Source organism: Mus musculus, chromosome 19 (assembly GCF_000001635.26).
Source record: "Mus musculus strain C57BL/6J chromosome 19, GRCm38.p6 C57BL/6J".
Classification (NCBI taxonomy): Eukaryota; Metazoa; Chordata; class Mammalia; order Rodentia; family Muridae; genus Mus; species Mus musculus.
Window position 1 is genome coordinate 3206322 of NC_000085.6, and position 19961 is coordinate 3226282.

The following is a 19961-nucleotide window of genomic DNA, read 5'->3' on the forward strand; positions in this document are numbered from 1 at the left end:
AACTGATCTCAAACTCACAGCAATTCTCTGCTTCAGATTCTAGGACTCCAGGTATAAGCCACCATGCCTGACTATTTTTTAATTACTTTATTAATGAATTAAAACTAGATATAGTTGTATTATATCTTTAGATATGTGGTTCTCAACCGTCCTAATTTTGCAATACTTTAATGCAGCTCCTTATCTTGTGGTGACCCCTAACCACTAAGTTTTCTTTTTTTTTTTTAAGATTTATTTATTTATTTATTTTTAAAGATTTATTTATTATTATATGTAAGTACATTGTAGCTGTCTTCAGACACACCAGAAGAGGGAGTCAGATCTTGTTACGGATGGTTGTGAGCCACCATGTGGTTGCTGGGACCCGAACTCTGGACCTTCGGAAGAGCAGTCGGGTGCTCTTACCCACTGAGCCATCTCACCAGCCCCACCACTAAGTTTTCTTGTTGCTACTTCCTAACTGTAATCCTGCTACTGTTAAGAATCATAATGTAAATATCTGGTATGCAGAATATCTGATATGCCACCCAAAGAGGTCATGACCCACAGGCTGAGAACCACTGCCTAGCTAGGTAACCATTAGTTGACTAAACCAAAACTTTTGAGGGAGCCATTATTGTTTCAAAGCAGAGGGAATAAAGTTTCATTTTTAAAAAATGTGAATCTTAGCACCTTTATCCAAGCTACTGGCTTCATAGATATTGATGATAAATGCAGGGTTTTATTTAGTCTTGAGCTCAGTACAGGTACTATAAAATGACTCTCATGAAAGCCAAGTCCATCTAGTCTAGAGGGGGTTCCATGGTGTGCATTCAGAAGGTATCTTGGGACTAACTTCACTTCTATGACCATGGCTTTGAGAAGAGCACTGTCAAACGTCAACATGATTGTTCTGAGCACCTGTGAGGTGCTGGGAATGGTATAGACCCTTTGTGCACATATTATTTCTCTCTCTCTCTCTCTCTCTCCTGGGGGGGGGGGCACTCTACATGCATGTGGAGGCCAAACACCAAAAATTGACATAGGTCCCTCCATCACTCTCCATCCTTTTTTTTTTTTTAAGGCAGGGTCTCTGTTGAAGGAAATATCTAAAAAGTAGAGCCGGCACACTCCCACAATTGTGCCTCTGCCCTGGCAGCCTGGCTGGCCATGCACTGTCGGGCAAAGGCTGACCTATTTTATCTCCTGGAGATTCTCTGGCCTGGAGCTCCCAAAATGTCTCCACCCAGCTCACTATGCTCCCACTGTCAGGTTGCTACCATGCCAACCTCGTGCTTCAACACCGCCCCCCCCCCCAGCCTTTGTGGTGCACATCTGGCAAACCCATGCTTTGCCACTGTACCTCTCTCTCTTGAACCCAGCTGAGCTCCTGCCTAAAAGAAAACGCAACACAGACTTAGTTCAGAAACAATGGTAACTCAATCTCCCCAGACACTAAACAGTAAAATTTGATATTTTTAAAGGCTGGACTTATTTGCTCTATAGAGCATGCATATAAACATTGTTATATTGTGATATATATCCAAAAATTGAATGATAATTATCCAGAAACTGACAATTATCCATTTACTATAGACAGAGAAAAAGTTCACAATACACTGTGAAGTTAAAAGAGGGCAGGGCAGGACTGGAGAGATGGCTAGTGACCAAGAGCACTGGCTGGTTTTTCAGAGGACCCAGGTTCAATTCCCAGTACCCACATGGCAGCTCACAATCCTCTGACTTCATCCCTAGTGTATCTGATGCCCTCTTCCCACCTCTGTGGGCACTAAATGCACATGGCACACAGACATGAATGCAGGCAAAACACCCATACACATAAAATAAAATACTATTAGTTGGTTTCTACTCATTTTTGAATAAATGAAAAAATATAATTATCATTAATTATCACCATATGCTATTTTTCCAGAATATTTACAATATTATTTTTCTGTGACAGATATATATATATTGTTTTATCCAGTTTTAAAGCATTAGCAAAATATAAGAAAATTTGAAAAGAAAAAAAAGAACATTTGAGTGAAATCCACTCTGTATATTAAATTAAAAGAATTTTTAATTTTTTTAAAATCCTGGCTTTAAAAAAAAAAAAAAAAATGAAGCAGCTAATGGGTTTAACAAGGAAGTGCTGCATTTACCCATGTATGCCATCAGAGGGCGCCAAAACTGGCGGCTGATACTTAGCTGCAGAAATGATGTAGCTCAATCCCAAGGCATTTCTAGCTTAAAACGGGCAAAAGTTTCTCTGAATAGAGTAAGCGTTTGTTAGTGATATATTTTAGTACACTTTTTCAATGTACAAAAATTTAACAGTACCATTTCCCTGAAGGTGAGATTCTCAAAATTTCTGGAAATATGTAGACTAACGCTTAACCCTGACTGTTCGATGATTTAAGTTACAGGGGAAGGTTCCAGACAAACAGTAATAAGGAATGTCTGTGGTGGCCAATTGTGAATGGAGCGTACCAGTTTCCAGTGTAGTGCACTCTTCAGACAAGTCCGAGGTTCCCATGTGCTCGGGGAGGCTGAACCTGACATATGACCCCCCTGTCCCGCGACCCTGAGCTGGAATGGAAGGTTCTTCCAAAGAAAGAGTGTGTCAGGCTCAGTATCCCCCATTACTAGGAGTCATCTGGGGTCATCCTTGGTAGATTCCATGGAGTTTCTCTGCACTTACTTTACACACACACACACACACACACACACACACACACACTTCCAAGCATCTCTTTCAGTATTTTCCCATTACAGTGAGTTCCCAAGCAGAAAAGTCCAGGCATGCTGGAAATGCCTCTGGTAATCCACGGCACCTCAACCCCAGTATCTGAAATGGAACTTGAACCCAACTTGCTCCAAATGTCTATATACAAAAATGTCTGTGCCTCCCATTCAGACCTTCCAGGGAAACCCAGGAGACAGCTTCTCTACTTGTGACTGACTTGTCCCCTCAGCTCCCTCCTTACTATGAGATGATAGCTCTCCAAAAGGGATCCCCTGCCTCTGGGGTAACCCTTATTCATTGTCCATGCCATGCTCAAGATGTGCTTGTGTTTAATTGCATCTTCTAAGAAAAATTTAAATTCTGGTATTATATAAAAGATTCTTCTTCATGTAATATCCTTTGCCTGCTCAGAATAGTTTCTAGTTCAACTAACCTCCCCAAAGTCTCTCTCTCTCTATCCCTGTCTGTCTCTTTGTGTATGTGTATGCATGTGCATATGTGTGTATATGTATATGTATGTACTTTAAATTTTATTTTAAGTGTATGAGTGTTCTCTGACCTCCTGAATCCTTCTGCATGTATGTCTGTGTATCATAGGCATGCCTGGTCCATCTAGGACCTCTTGTAGGGCACTGGACCATCTAGAACTGGTGTCACAAATGGTCATATGTTTTCCTGTATTATCTTACCACAGCACAAGGAGAACTTTTCTTTAAAATTTTTATTTTCATTATTTTTTTACTTTACATGTAATGATGGTTCACTTTCATGTGTGTTTGTGCACCGTGTGTGAACCTGGCACCCATGAAGATCACAGAGGATGGCAGATTCCTGGAGTTACAACTAATTGTGAACTACCATGCTGGTGGTAGGAATTGTACCTAGGTTTGATTACTGGGACCCAGTGGTAGGAAAATAGAACTCACCCCTTTAGGTTGCCCTCTGATCTCTAGTAGTGCACTGTGGATTTGCGGATTTGTGCAGTATGTATGTGAGGGTTGAGAGTTGGAGAGATAGCTCAGTGCACAAAGAGCTTGCCCAGAAATCCAGAGGAACTGCGCTCAGATCTCTATTGATCAAGTAAAGGCAGATGCAATAGTTTGTGTCTGCAGTCTTAGTAATGTTATAATGAGTTGAGCTGCAGAGACAGGCAAATTCTCCAAATTTTGAGACTCTCTCAAACAGAGGCAAGCAGAGAACCAACACTCAAGGTTGTTTGCTGACCTTCACATCCTTTATAGCACACACTCACCCATATGCATATTCATGAACAAGCACACACATACCTGCATAGATGACAGAGTTGGGAGGCAGATTTGTTTGTATGTGTGTATGTGTAATATATGTGTGTGTGGTATACATCATATATGTATATATGTTAGATATATATAATATATATTTTATATATATTTCTTTTAAAAACTTTAGTGAGAATAATCCATGCTAAGCTGCTGAATTGCTTGTTACTGTCTTAAAGGACAATGGGAACTTATCTTCTTAGGAGATGGCATGTCTACATAAGAGTAACACACATAGTGCTTTAAAGTATAAAGTCAGGTTACTCAGTCATATCTCCATAACTGCCTCATGCCCATCCCATATCACCGAGCATGCTCCTTGGCCCTTCTTTTGTCTGGGGATGAGGAGTTGGTAAAGTGCTTTCTTTATAAACGTGAGGGCCTGGGGTCATATTAACAACCTCAGGCAGATCCTTGGAGCTTGTTCATCAGCCAGCCCTAACCTACACACCAAGTTCCAGGTCAGTGAAAGGCTCTATCTCAAAAGAAACAAACAGAATCCCTCTTTTCTGCCCATCCTGTTTTCTTGGTGATAAATGTTTCTCTCCATGCCCCCCCATTTCCTTTATTTCAATTTTGCTTTTGTTTTTATCTGTTTCTTTGATTGACTCAATTTCCTCTTTTCATACCTCTCTCTCACTGGCTTAGCATGCTGTGAACTATATAACTGTACAGAATGGGGGATCTAGTAATATCTATGACACCCCTGCTTATGTTTCACAAATGAGTTTCCAATCTCTGAAACCTACTTCTATTGCATTTCAAAGAGACAAAAATGCATTCAGGTTATTTTTCACTGTAGTGTCCTTTGTCTAATATAACATATTTATGTAATTAATATAATTACATTAGTTATAGTAACTCTTACTAGTAACATTGTATTTTATATTCTATTCTACATTCTATATAAGTATATTAATTATTACTTATATTATTTTACATATCACATGTTGTATATTATATATCATATATATTATGTTATATGCTATGTTATTGTATATTATTATATAACTATATTAGTCATAGTAAATATAACATATAGCACCAATATAGAAAAAGACTGATTTTTGTTCTTATAATTACATTAGAAAAAGTCTTGCCATGTAGTCTGGTCTGCTCAGAACTTGCTATTGAGAACAAACTAGCTCTAAGCCTTCAATCCTCCTGCCTCGCCCTCCTACGCTTGGCATTACAGAATGAGTAGTACCATGCCTGCCTACTTGTTAATTTTGATCATTCATATTGCATTAGTATCTTTTCCTATTCCTATGACCAAATATCTGATAAACAACTTTTAAATAAAAAGCATTTTTCTCATATTATGATTATTGCTGTTATTCTCACTTATACCTTAAAAAAATGCAGTCTATCATTTCAGGGAAAGAAAGGCACATTACATCATCACATTACAGCCACAGCCAGAAGATGAATGCTGCTGCTCTGCCCACTTTCTCCTTTTTGTTTGACCTGGAGCCCCAGCCCAGGGCTGCCCACACTCAAGGTCGGTCTTCTCTTCTCATTTAACCTATCCAGTCAAACCTAAACATGTGGGCCTGGGTACCAGAGGTTTTCCACAGAGATCTCTAGCCAAACCTGCTGCGAGGGTTCCTGCGAAGGGAAGTGAGTGTAAGCAGGGAGATGAAGTCTCTGCCTTTTCTCCAGGTCGCTCAGTAACTCCAAGCCGGCCATGCACTGAGTCTTGTCTGGCTGAGCCTACGAGAAGCCATACCAGAGAGGCCTGTGGAAGGACCTCAAGGAGATCTTCTTCGGGAGAGAAGATCTCTTCCCAAGTGTTACAGCTCTTGGAACAAAAAACTCAAGGGACAGAGTAGTTCTCGCTCACCTTTAATTTCCTGGATAGAATTTATATGCAGTTTTGGTGGTGATTCAGGCTTAGACAGCAGGTACCTCTCATTGGCTTGGACTGAGAGTTTGGGGGAAACCTTATTTGCATGTGGGAAGGCTTGGTGGTGCTCCTACATGACTGATAGCCACACACCTCTCTTGTGGGGGTTGTGGGGGTGGTAACTTCGATAGGAGCCGAGGGTCCAGAATACATGATCGAATGCCTTCCGTCCCATATAGGTAGAAATCACCACCCATCGGTTCCCCTTGGGGTTCAAGACCTATGCTCGACTGGAGAACAGGTTGTCTAAGTGCAGCCCATTGCTCCACATAAACATACTTTGTTTCCATGATGATTCTAAAACCAATCAGGTAGACAATGAAGATTAACCATTGTAATAATACTGTGTGCCAATTTACGGTGCATTCTAGCTGTTAGGTAACTATTTCTCATTTTTACATTTGATTTTGTTGGTTTGTTGGTAGTGCTAGGGATATAACTTAGAGTCCCAACATGTTAGACAGGAGTCCCAGCACTAGGTCACACCCCTATCAATCATCTTTACTATTTTTAAATTGATCCTTACTTTATACCACTTTCTCTGACACAAGAGGTATACACAAACATTTGAACACATTATTAAGTAAATATACAAAATAGTATATTCTAATTTATATCTTCAGCCCCATGAGACAGTAATCAAAACAAACACAGCACCAAGTAGTACTTGCCCTCCTGGTACACTCTATCATGCTGATTCTGGGCATGAATCAGAAACTACATTGTGACCTTGATGTTTCAAAGTCCAACTACTTGTAACACCAATGCTCATTTTCTGCCCTCAAGCAGCTTGTCTTCAAACACAATTAGTCTCAGAGTTAGCAAGGAAAACATCCCAGTGCCTCCTGTTCAGTTCTGATGTTCGGCTGTGAAAACTTTTAAAAAATCCCAAAGTTTGTGGAACATGCCAGCAATGCTAGTACTTCCAAGGGAGAGGTAGAAAGCTACTGAGTTTGAAGGCAGTCTGGAACACATACTGAAACGCTGTACCCAAAAATAAAACAACTGCAAAGAACCCAAAATAATAACAAATTAAATTTTTTTATTTAAATACCTTGATGAAGACACCATGTACATGAGAAACAGGGTTCAGAGGCCCCTGAGTTGAAACTGACCTGAAAGTCTCCTCTCTGAGGACTAGCTTTCATGATATCAGAAGTCATCATACAAGCTTCCAAAAGAGGGAGGCAACCAATTGTCCTTCCCAGCCATGACACCTATGAACCACATAAACAACCAGCATAACATGATAACTGCAATGGTGAAGTAGTGCCACACATAGCTTGGTGGTAGCCAACAGCTCTCTAATTTGATTAAGGACTTGCTCAACAAGGAGGCCATGTTGGTGCTGGAAACTTAACTAACACCTTAGTGCTAGTAAAGTCCTGGTTACCAGAGGATAATCTATACAACCAAAGATTTACTAAACCGGCATAATCTCTAACAATTTATGAACATTTATCTTCACACTCATTAGAGAAACTTCTCTTTGCAACATACAGACACTGACACATTAAAACACAACCTATCAAAACCCAGAGTTGTGGAGCCTTGTCTCATTGGATACACCTACAAAATGTTCCCAATCTGAAAGTTTAGGAAACACTACAGAAGAAAGGTCAGGGAGTTTGCTATGAGATTGTGTCTCCTAGTAACATCAGAATCTACACCTATAATCTCATCAACATGACTCTCCAAATTGGAACCAAACCAGGATGACATGAACAAACACGCCAAACAGGATGGAGACAAAAAAAGTCCATGAGACTTCAACACTGAGTGCTACAGTCAACTGGATACGATTTATATACAGTTTGGGGGGTGATTCAGGATTCGATAGCAGGTGAGTTGGGGAGGTTGTCTTTTCCAGGCAAGAACACCCCAAATGCTTGTCTGGTTCTAAACTGAAAACATATATACAGGTAGCATGTATGTATGTGTGTGTGTGTGTGTGTGTGTGTGTGTGTGTGTGTGTGTGTGTGCGTATGTGTGTGTGTATACACACAAATATATAGATAGAGAGATAATATAGAGATAGACATAGATATGTATGTACGTGTACTTACATGAATGCAGCAACAATTGGAAAACAAAGAGGCTATGAATTTGAAGGCAAGTAGGAAGTAGTATATGGGAGTGTTTGGAGGTAGAAATAGAAAGGGAAAATATTATAATTATTATAATAAAATTATAACTTCAAAACAAAACAACAACAAACCACTTTAAAGAAAGCCTAGTTTGGTGGTCCATGCCTGTAAAGCACTTAAAAAGCTAAAATAGAAAATTACTGAATTTGAAGCCATCCTGGGTCACATAACAAAAACAAAAACAGTACATTTTTTTTAAAAATTTATAGGTCTAATTAGTGAAGGTCAACTCTAGAGTTTATCCATGTTAGGCAAGTGCTCTAATCCCTGGGCTATACTACACCCCACTCCTACAGGGTTTGCTGTATTTGGTTTAGTTAGTTCCAGAATCAGAATGTGATGTGGCCTTGATGGTTGATCTTCAACATATAGAGAAAGAATAAAGGGTGAGTTTTGTTTGTTTTTCTTGATTGAGTCAGCTTGAAGCTGTGTGTTAAGATAAACCACTAATTTCACTGCTTTTTGGTTACTTAGCAAAAAAGACCTAGACCTGGTAGCTCACAGTCCTGCTTCAGATTCCTAAGTAGCTTGCACCACAATGCCAGGTTACATTGGGGATTTTTTTTTTAATATTGACTATTTTTTACTTTCCTGTTTGGTGATTTTTTTTCCCTTTAGTGCAAAGTCTGAGATATCTAGCAATGAAGCATTGTGAAATTCCATAAACTTGCACTGTGTTTACAGACCTGATTGCCCTACCGTGCCACTGCTTCTGATGTTAACAGAGTTTAAGGTACAAACCTGGGCCCTAGCAGCCTTAAAAAGCAAGGTTTGCATGCCAGTCCTCAGTATACCAACTACAGATGCATGCACTAGTGAAAATCAGAGAAAAGAGCTTTATTCAGCTAGACACATTGGGAAGGGAACAAATTCAGGAGTCCACACACATAATATGAATACTTTCTAGATCTTCAGATATACATACATACATGCATACATTTATGCATGCATACATACATACATACATACATACATACATATTGCACACACACATTCAGTTCTGTGATTCCACACATCATTATTCCAGCTCCCATGTCTCCTGCAAGGTCATCTGAGATAAGCTGTCAGACCTATGTGTGACCAATGTGAAATCTCTTTCTGGTTGGCATTATTAAGTAGCTAGACTGGGATTAGGAGCCTGGGAGGTTGTTGAGGAGAGACCCCTCCCCACAGGCTTTGGACCCTTCCTCCTATTTCCCTGGTGAACTAGAAAGATAAACATCATAACCAGTCTTCCTTAGGCATCCTAGTCAAAAGTGTGGAATGCCTATGACTCTAAATGGAGATGTAACATTCTGAAGCGACCCATGATTGAAACATAATGTTCTTCCCTCCTTAAGAGTTCATTCACTGTCAAGCATCTGGCATGGAGTCCTCTCCACAGACTATCTGTTCATGTGAAGACATGCTTGGGAAAGGGGAGGAGTAATTATCCTCTCAATGACATAAGTAGTTACCTTCCCTTCCTACAGTCATTACACAGCTTCCCTCTGGGCAACACTGTCCAGGTTATCTAATATCTGGCTCAACATTTCTTTTTTTTTTTTCTTTTTCCTTTTTTTTTTAACTTGTCTTTCAGATATTGTCCAAAAGCTTAAGTATGCTTTTCCAGAGACTCTGGGTTCTCTCTTTTCTCTTCTCTCTTCTCTCTCTCTTCTCTCTTCTCTCTCTCTCTCTCTCTCTCTCTCTCTCTCTGTCTCTTGCATGCGTGCAAGCTCTCGCTCTCTTGCTTTCTCATCTCAACACCCCCTTTTATTAAAAATATACTTTGTCTCATATATCCTCACCAAAGACACTAGAATTTAAGAGTGATGGTTCTATGCAGGCAACAGCTCACCCTCTCCAAGTTTAATGAGTTGTGTAGGTGTTGTCTTCAGCAACAGGGCTTGCTGTCTGTTTGCAGAGAGCAACCTACTGTCTTGGCAACACCCAGGGTTATTTGGGAATTTCTCTAGGACCCTTTTGGCCAACAACTCAACAGGATGTATTCCCAGAACTGGAAGCTTCATTTGGTGTCAAGACATGGCTAGTTGGGACTCCTTTTCCCTCATCATTTGGGAATTTTTTTAGGATGGCCTTCATATATTTTAGAAAGTCACTGAACTGGGTTCCCATACTGTCCCTCAAATGCCTGCCAATTCTAGCTGTCTCTCACTGGATTCCTTTCCTCAACCCCATTTCCCCTCCTCAAACCCCACATTCCTCTCTGGGCCTATGATTAGCATTTATTTGATGGCTAATATTTACATATAAGCAAATACATACCATATTTATCTTTCTGGGTCTGAGTAACTTCACTCTGAATGACTTTTTTCTAGTTCTATCCATTTGCTTACAAACTCCATGATGTCATTTTTTAACAGCTGAATAATACTCTATTGTATAAATGTACCACATTTTCTTTATCCATTCATCTGTTGACATCTAGGTTATCTCCATTTTCTGGCTATTATGAATAAAGATACAATAAAAATGGTTGACCAAGTGTCCTTGTGGTAGGATGAAGTGTCCTTTGGGTATGTGGCTGAGAGTGGTATAGCTGGGTCTTGCGATAGATTTTCATCTTTCAAAGGAACCCCACGTGTTGATTTCCGTAATGGCTGTGCAAGTGTGCACTCCACCAGCAATGAAGGCTCTTCCAAGTTTCTCTTGCACCACATCTCTGCCATCATATGCTCTCACTTGTGTTATTAATCTTAACCATTCTGACAAGTCTAAGACAGAATTTTAAATTAGTTTTGTGTTTGTTCTTTAATGGCTAAGGATGATGAACATTTCTTTAGGTGTTTCTCAGCCATCTGAGATTTCTCTATTGAGAATTCTGTTTAGATCTGTTCCTCATTTTTTAATTGGTTTATTTGTATTTTTTAAAGTATATGGTTCTTTGAGTTCTTTATATATTTTTGATACTAGCCCTCTATTGGATGTGGAATTGGTTAAAAAAATCTTTCCCCATTATGTAGGCTGTTACATGGTCTGATTGATGGTGCCCTTTGTCTTACAGAAAGTTTTCAATTTTTTGAGGTCCTGTTTATTAGTTCTTGATCTTAGAGCTTAAACTAATGGTGTTCTGGTCAGATAGTCTTCTACGGTGCCATTGACTTTAAGGGTAGTCCCCATTTTCTCTTTTATTAGGTTCAGTGTAACGAGTTTTATGTTGAAGTCTTTGAATCATTTGGAGTTGAGTTTTGTGAAAAGTAGTAAGTATGGATCTATTTTCATTCTTCTACATTGAGCTTTCTAAATCTTCTGACTCCCCACCTGATCTTCGGCCATGCAGCTGCTTGCTGACATCCTTGCTTAATTTGAAAGGTATGACTTTCTCTCAATCTCCCTCTCCCTGGCACCTGCTAAGATTTGCGACTTGCTTGACTGTTATTTTTCTCTCAAGATCTAATAAAGGGCCCTTTCTTTTCCTAATAAGTCCACTTTTAATTCACTTTATTAATAAGACTAAGAACTTTGAAAAGAAACTCAGTTTCTCCAGTAACATGAACAACCATAAAGGAACATTAAAACGTTTCTCAAGGGATACAGCAGGTGATCTTGTTCCAGGACTTTAGGTGGGTAAGCACTTGCTGGTGGGTCAAACCTACAGTGAATACTCTCTGAATAAGCTTTCTCTAGGAGGGATTCAATCTCCAGGCTTTATCACTCTGTCTTGTCTCAGGCATAGAAGCCTTTTGAACTGACTCTGTCTCCTGTGAAGGAGGGAAAAGGTTCCTATTTTCTCCCATCCATGCCTCCCTTTAGTAGCGATAAGAGCAAACTATGGAGTATATATGCAATGCCTCCCTCCACCCCACCATCTCTTCTCTGTCACCATTCCCCATGCTGCCCCCAGTAGAGCAGTGCAAAGTACTGGGTATATTTCCTATTCCTCTTCATTTCCTTCAGTGTTTCCATTGCCTTGGATTATCTTCAAGTTCTTTTTGGTATGGAACTCATTCTCGTGGATGATTCCTTGTTTCCTTCTGATTCACTGCTTAGCTATTTTAGACATATATTTCCAACCACCTGCCCCTGCTCCATGCACACATGTCTTTTGTTACATGCATGCTAACCTAATTCAGGTGTTCTTTTATTAAGAAGAAGGGTGACCATGAAAGGAGCTACAGAGACAAAGTTTGGAGCTAAGACGAAAGGATGGACTATCCAGAGACTACCCGACCCGGGGATCCATCCAATAATCAGCCACCAAACCCAGACACTATTGCATATGCCAGCAAGATTTTGATGAAGGGATCCTGGTATAGCTGTCTCATATGAGGCTATGCCAGTGCCTGGCAAATACAGAAGTGGATGCTCACAGTCATCTATAAGATGGATCACAGGGCCCCTAATGAAGGAGCTAGAGAAAGCACCCAAGGAGCTGAAGGGGTCTGCAACTCTATAGGAGGCACAACAATATGAACTAACAAGTACTCCCAAGAGCTTGTGTCTCTAGCTGCACAAGTAGCAGAAGATGGTCTAGTCGGCTATCACTGGGAAGCGAGGTCCCATTGGTATTGCAAACTTTATATGCCCCAGTACAGGGGAATGCCAGGGACAAGAAGCAGGAGTGGGTGGGTAGGGGAGCAGAGCAGGGAGAGGGTATAGGGAACTTTGGGGATAGCATTTGAAATTTGAAATATATATAAAGAAAATATCTAATTAAAAAAAAGAAGGGTGACTATATTTATGAAATGTATTCTGGATGTTCCTATAGTCATATGATAAAGTAAATGCGTATCTTTTTTTTAATTTACATCCCAATAAATGCCTCCTCCTCCTAGTCCCTCCCCCATAAGGTCACTCCCCTTATCCCCCTTCCCCTTCTCTTTTGAGAGGGTGCCCCCCATTCCCTGAGTATCCTCCCACCCTTATATCAAATCTCTGCAGAGTTAGGCTCATCCTCTCCCACTGAGGCCAGACAAAGCAGCCCTGTAGGGGAACAGGTTCCACAAACAGACAACAGCTTTAGGGACAGCCTCTGCTCAGAAACCCACATGGAGACATCTGTTACATGTGTGTGTATGGGGTCTGGGGAACTTGGTCCCACCTGTATATGCTCTTTGGTTAGTGGTTCAGTCTTTGAAAGCTCCTAAGGGTCGAAGTTAGTTTGCTGTGTTTTTCTTCCTGTGGAGTTCCTATCCCCTTCAGGACCTTCAATCCTTCCCTAACTCTTCCATAAGAGTTCCTGACCTCTGTCCAATATTTGGCTGTAGGCATCTGCATCTATTTTAGTCCACTGCTAGGTAGAGCCTCTCAGAGGACAGTTATGCCAGGTTCCTATCTGCAAGCATAGCAAACTATCATTAATAGTATCAGGGACTGATGCTTGCCCATGGATGGGGCTCAAGTTGGGCCAGTTATTGGTTGACTATTTCCTCAGTCTCTGCTCCATCTTTGTCCCTGCATTTCTTGTAAACAGGATAAATTTGGTGGGTTGGTGCCCTTATCCCTCCACTGGGGGTCCTGCCCTATACCCATTGTTATACTTCTAAACTAAGGTCATCTGACTAACTCCTGGGAGCTTCCACTATCCCAGGTCTCTGGCACATCCTTGAGATTCTGCCCACTCTCCAATCTCTACTACTGGCAGCTGCAGATTTCAAGTCATTCTCTGGGTGCTCTGGCCCTCTCTCCTGTCTCTCCCTACACTTAATCCTGACCCTCCCATTTCCCTGCAAAACCACCCTTCCTCTGCCTCCTATGACTATTTTATTCCCCATTCTGAGATTCAAGCATCCTCACTTGGGCCTTCCTTCTTGTTTAGCTTCTTTGGGTCTGTGGAGTGTATCCTGTACTTTATGGCTAATATCCAGTTATTAGTAAGTACATACCATGTATGTTCTTTTGGGTCTGGAAAACTAGGTCACTCAGGATAATATTTTTTTTTAGTTCCATTCATTAAAAACTCATGATATCCTTGTTTTTAATAGCAGAGTAGTATTCAGTTGTGGAAATAACCACATTTTCTTTATCCATTCTGTGTTTTAGGGACATCTGGGTTGTTTCCAGTTTCTGGATATTACAAATAAAGCTGCTATGAACATCATGGAGCATATGTCCTTGTGGTATGGTGGAGCATCTTTTGAGTATATGCCCAGGAGCAGTATAGCTGGGTCTTGAGGTAGAACTACTTCCACTGCCAGATTGATTTCCAGAGTCGTTATACAAGTTTGCAATCCCACCAACAATAAATGAGTGTTCCAATTTCTTTAAATCCTTGCTAGCATGTGATATCACTTGAGTTTTAGAACTCAGTCATTCCAATTGCTATAAGATAGAATCTTGGGGTCATTTTGATTTGCATTTCCTTGAGGACTAAGGATGTTGAACATTTCTTTAGGTGCTTCTTGGCCATCCAAGATTTCCCTGTTGAAAATTCTGTTTAGATCTGTATTCTATTTTTAAATTGATTTGATACAGTATAACTTTGTGAGTTCCTTATATTTTTTAGATATTAGCCCTCTGTCAGATGTAGGGTTAGTAAAGATCTTTTTCCAATCTGTAGGCTTTACAGAAGATTTTTAGTTTCACGAGTTCCCATTTATCAATTGTTGATCTTGGAGCCTGATCAACTAGTATTCCGTTGAGGAAGTAGTCTCCTGTCCAGTTTGTTAAGTGCTATTTCTGACTTTCTCTTCTATTTGATTTAGTGTATCCTGTTTTCCATTGAAATTCTTGATCCACTTGGACTTGAGTTTTGTGTAGAGTGATAAATATGGATCTATTTGCATTCTTCTACATGCAGACACTCAGGTAGACAAGCACCATTTGTTGATACTTTCTCTTATCCATTACATAGTTTTGGCTTCCTTTTCAAAAATCAGGTGTCCATAGGTGTGTGAGTTTATTTCTGGTCTTTGATTTGATTCCATTAATCAACCTGTCTGTCTCTGTACTAATACCGTGCAGTTTTTTGTTTTTTATCACAATTGCTTTGTAGTACAGCTTGAGATTAGGGATGGTGGTTATTTTATTGTTCAATATTGTTTTAGCTGTCCTGAATTTTTTCTTTTTCCATACAAAGTTGAGAATTTCTATTTCAAGGTTTGTAAAAAAAATTGTGTTGAAATTGATGGGAATTGCTTTGAATCTGTAGATTGCTTTTGGTAAGATGATCATTTTACTATGTTACAATCCTACCAATCCATGAAAATGGAGATTTTTCCACCATCTGGTATGTTCAGTTTCTTTCTTCAGAAACTTTAAGTTCTTTTTCTACAGGTCTTTCACTTACTTGGTTAGAGTTACACAAAGATAGTTTATATTAGTTGTGGCCATTGTGAAAGGTGTTGTTTTCCTAATTTCTTTCTCAGACTGTTTATCATTTGTATGAGAGAACTCTACTGATTTCTTTGTATTCTGTATCTAGCCCCTTTGCTGAAGGTGTTTATCAGCTGAAGAAGTTCCCTGGTACTTCAATGGGCAGGGGTTGGGTGTGCTTATGTATACTATCATACCATCAGTGAATAATGATACTTTGGCTTCTTTCTTTCTGATTTATATTCCCTTGATCTATTTTTGTTGTCTTATTGCTCTAGCTAGAATATCAAATACTATATTGAATAGATAGTGAGTGGGCAGCCTTGTCTTGTCCCTGATTTTAGTGGGATTGCTTTAAGGTTTTCTCCATTTAATTTGATATTAGCTATTGGCTTGCTGTGTCTTGCTTTTATTATGTTTTAGTATATATCTTGTATTCATGATCTCCCCAAGACTTTTAACATGAAGGGGTGTTATATTTTGTCACAGCCCTTTTCAGCATCTAATGAGATGATCACATGATTTTTTCTTTCAGTTATTGCATCCATGTTCATAAAAGAAATTGGTCTGAAATTTCCTTTGTTGAGTCTGTGTGCTTTAGGTATCAGTGTGACTGTCACCGCATAGAATGAATTTGGCCATGTTCCTTTTGTTTCTATATTGTAGAATCGTTTGAGGAGAATTGGTATTAGCTCTTCTTTGAAAGTCTGGTAAAATTCTGTGCTAAAACCCTATAACCCTGGGATTTTTTTTATTTTGTTGTGGAACTTTTAATGACTGTTTATATTTCCTTAGGGCTTATAGGCCTGGTTAGTTTACATGATCTTGATTTAACTTTGGTAAACGGTATCTGTCTAGAAAATCATCCATTTCATTTAGATTTTCCAATTTTGTGGAGTACAGGCTTTTGAACCTTGTGAGGTTTTTTTTTTAATTTCTTCCGTTTCTGTTGTTATATCTCCCTTTTCATTTCTGCTCTTGATAATTTGAATACTGTTTCTTCTCTGCCTTACAGTTGGTTTGGCTGAGAGTTTGTCTATCTTGTTGATTTTTCTCAAAGAATCAGCTCTTAGTTATGTTGATTCTTTGTATTCTCTTTGCTACTAATTGATTGATTTCAGCCCTGAGTTTGATTATTTCTTTTCTTCTACTCTTCTTTAGTGTGTTTGCTTCTTTTTGTTCTAAAGCTTTCAGCTTTCAGGTTTGCCATTGTTAGTTGAGCTTTCTCCACTTTTTAAATGAAAGCATTTAGTGCTATGAACTTTCCTCATAGCATTGTTCTCTATGAGTTTGGATATGCTGTGCCCTCATTTTCATTAAATTCTAGAAGGTATTTAATTTACTTCTTTATTTCTTCCTTGACCCAGTAATTATTGAGTAGAGAGTTATTCAATTTCCATGAGTTTGTAGGTTTTCTATTGTTTCTATCGTTGTTGAAGTTAGGCTTTAATCCATGGTGATCTTAAAAGATGTAAGGGATGCAATAGCCAAATACCTCCGGGAAAGCACTGGCCTATCAGGAGTGTGGAAACACCTATGAACACAAGTAAGACCACCACTTACGCTCAGAGGGACCAGCCCAGAGCCCTCATGACACAGGATCCGAAGAACAGCCTGGAACAGGATCCTTCCGGTTTCCATCTGCACTGGGAGCTGATCCTGTACCACAGTGATCCATACCCAAATACCTTCAGGAGAGAACTGAACTCCCAGGAGCACCAATGCACCTGTGAGCACAGGTAAGACCACAACTTCTGCTCAAAATCCTGGCCCAAGAGCGACCCACCCAGAGCGACCAGGACACAGGAACCAAGGAACAGCCTGGGACAGGATCCTTTGGTTTCCATCTGCACCCCTGTATTAGTCAGGGTTCTCTAGAGTCACAGAACTTATGGATAGTCTCTAGATAGTAAAGGAATTTATTGATGACTTACAGTCGGCAGCCCAATTCCCAACAATGGTTCAGTCGCAGCTGTGAATGGAAGTCCAAGGATCTAGCAGTTACTCAGTCTCACGCAGCAAGCAGGCGAAGGAGCAAGGGCAAGAGCTAGTGAAAGACCCCCGAAGTGAGACCCTCACTTCAGGCACTCAAGTCCCGGGACAGCCGCGTACCCAAGAAGACACTGAGACCATACATAAAATGTAGAAGGTAAGATTTAATAAAGCAGCGACATGAAAGCACACAGACGACCAGAGCTCTGGGGTCGAAACTCATACACCTAGTGGCACCTAGTGGTGTAGAGGAGAATCGACGACCAGCCAAAATTTTTCACAGGCTTATATAGTAAAACTCAAAGGGGGAGAACTGGGCAGGGAAAGTACAAGTTTACATCACTAGGGAGTTCTGCCAAAGGACAAGGGGTTCTGCCAAAGGATTCTACATAACTAAGGAGTCATGTCCTATCAAGGAATCTACGTAACTAAGGAGTCATGTCCTATCAAGGAATCTATGTAACTAAGGAGTCATGTCCTATCATTTGGCAATGTACCCGGTTCATTTTGAGGTTGTTCTAGGAGGCCTTTATCTCAAAAATGTTTTTCAGATGGGAGGGGGTGGGCTCCGAGGTAAAAAGTTCATGTTCTCACAAGAGGCCAGTAATTTTTCATTCTTCATTCCCCACTTCTTCTTGTAAGTAATTCTAATCTTAGAATTTCAGAAGTCTATATCTCTATGTGGAGAATACTGCATTTACTCTATCTTTAACATGGAAACAGAAACAGAATAAGGCAGATTAGTAAACAGAACTAGGCAGGGACCCTTCTAGTGAGGCTTGAGGGTCTCAGCATGACGCAGGTGTACGCAGATCAGATCTCTGGCTGGAACTGGTAAGATGTCCTTGGGGTACCCAGCTCGTTCACTGTAGCCAGTTGTGACCAAACCTCTTTCTGCACCACCTGTAAGCCTTATAACTTAGTATACAGATCATTATTATAACAACATAGGTTTAAACACATTATTTAAGACAGTGATGGGCATAGGAGCCCCATAAAGGATCTCAAAAAGAGTAAAACCGAATCAAGAGGGAGTATTCTCAGTTCTAAATAGGGCAAGGGGAAGGAGTACCAAGTAAGTCTGTGCCAGTCTCTAGGATTAATTTTTTCAAGGTCTGTTTAGAGTTTTATTCATTATTTCTATCTGTCCTGAGTTCTGAGGTCTGTACACATAATACAATTTTTATTTGACCTCTAAATACTTGGCCACACCCTGGCTTACCTGGGCAACAAAGACAGGACCATTATCTGACACTATTGCTTTTGGCACTCCGAACCTTGGAAAATTTTTAATAATCTTCTTGATGACTATCTGAGCAGTCTCAGTTTTACAAGGAAAAGCTTTTATCTATCTTGAGAACGTTTACAAAAACCAGAAGGTATTCATACACATATTTTTTTTCTTTTTTCAGTGAAGTCTATTTTTTAGTAGATGTCAGGTCTGTCTTCTCATGAGAGGACTAGTTTTCTTTCTTCAGTTTCTACTATGTCATACAGGGTTTCTTTTACCAGTCTTAATTTGTCTATAACTTGATAGTCTTTAGACTGTCAGGATCATTGCTCTTTAGGATGCCTGGGCGGTTAGATTTGCCATCTGATTTCTTTTAGCCACAGCATCTTAGGTCTTTCTCTGCTGATGTCAACAGCTCTCTTTGTCTGTATATATAGAGCTTGTATTAAAGCCACAAGTTTGGCTTTTTGGGCTGAAGTCTCTTTAGGGAGGCTGCTGGCCTAGATCACTTGCTTTCTGTCTATCACTGCACTGCTGTCCCCGCCTTCCGCTTACCTTTAACCTCCAGGCTACTGCCATCCGTGTACCAGTTCAAACTTTTAGGCCAAGGCTGATCTGATCAAGTATGAGTTCCTTCTGCCAGAATGTCAGCACAATGATGAGTAGGTGAAGTCTCAGGCAGTAGTGAGATTGAGGACAGCAGGGGGAGCGAAGGTCACTCGTTCAGTCAACAAAAAGCTCTGACAATGTGTCCATCCGTCAGGGGAACAGTTGGATAATGCTTTCAAGAGCGTTAGTCAGCCATCGGTCATGGGGGCTGAACCACACTTTCTAGGACATGTGCCAAGTTTTGTCTCAGAGTCAATTTATCTGTGTCCTTGACCAGAAGCCACTATGTGCAGACAAGCAGGCCATCCTACAGCCACCAGGTCTAATTTTTTACAAGTATGCCACAGGTCTTTTCCAGGGTCCCAATCTCTGAGTAAGAACTTCTTTTGGCAATACCTTTGTTCTCAGTCACATCTAGGAGTCCCATAGCTGGGGATAACATTAGGGCAGTCTCAATAGCATCCAAGGCCATGTAAGATTGTTCTCTTTTTTATATATGAAGGGCTGTTTATCTCTTTAACTCAGCAAAACCTGGAATCCACAATCTGCAAAAGCCCGCAGTGCCCAGGAACTTTTTAGCTTGTTTTGCACTGGTCAGTGGAGGAGTATGAAACACAGTCTCTTTTTTTAGCTGCTTCAACAGGTAGGCCACCGGACTCTTTTAAGGACTCAGCTTCTGTATTAGCACCCCTTTTGTTATCTCTTAAACACATTGATCTTTAGCCAAAAGCTTTTTTTGTTGCCAGGTACTATCTAGGTTTTTTAATTTTCCTGACTTTTGTGGCCAGCATTTTATTTT